This window comes from Alligator sinensis, unplaced genomic scaffold, assembly GCF_000455745.1.
Source record: "Alligator sinensis unplaced genomic scaffold, ASM45574v1 scaffold78_1, whole genome shotgun sequence".
Lineage (NCBI taxonomy): Eukaryota > Metazoa > Chordata > Crocodylia > Alligatoridae > Alligator > Alligator sinensis.
In genome coordinates this window covers 1,256,413-1,257,144 of record NW_005842171.1, presented here as the reverse complement: position 1 = coordinate 1,257,144, position 732 = coordinate 1,256,413, and positions in this window count along the sequence as shown.

Genomic DNA, 732 nt, shown 5'->3' with positions numbered 1-732 from the left:
ACATTCCATCTCTGAAAAGGCTAGGGAAGTGTCCATAGTGTTTCAGAAAGTAGCTGAACCAAAGCTGCTTTGTGTAAGAGTCTGTGACAGTTTTGCTCATGCCAGTTACTAACTGTACTGTATCTTATGTAATGGAACTGTTCTGTGGAAACTTGTAGTTCAGGCTGTAAAAATTTAATTCTAGGAAGTGTGCTGCTGCCCAGTGCTTGGGCCAGATTGTCTGATGTTTTGTAAGCATAAATATTTAGAGTAACCTTAGAGGCATGCACATGGGGAAAAAAGATGTAATATATAACAAATTTGAACAAAGGTTTCCTTTAGCTTTCCTTTTTCAGCTAGATTGCAAATAGACAGCAAAAGCAATTAATTTGGGAGCAGTTATTTCTTAGCATGAATGTAGACGGGATGGGGAAACTGCAGCTCTCTTGGATGGCAAGCTGAATGAGTTAGAATGTGTTTAACTGCTCCCATGTTTCAAAACTCGAAGAGTGAGGTTTAGTTTAAATACTAGCCAGAATTTTATTTATAGTAGAAGATATGAACAAATCCGTTTTGGTAACTGTCATGAAGCTGTCTGACAACACATACTTTGGAGGTTTCAGTTAAAGAATTCCTGCTAATCCTTATATATTAACTCCTGTAAGATGTTACCCAATATTTTTGAGCTCAGGTTTATTCCTAAGGTAATGCTTCACAACATTTAGCAGTTTTCTGCCTAAATAAAGAGATTGT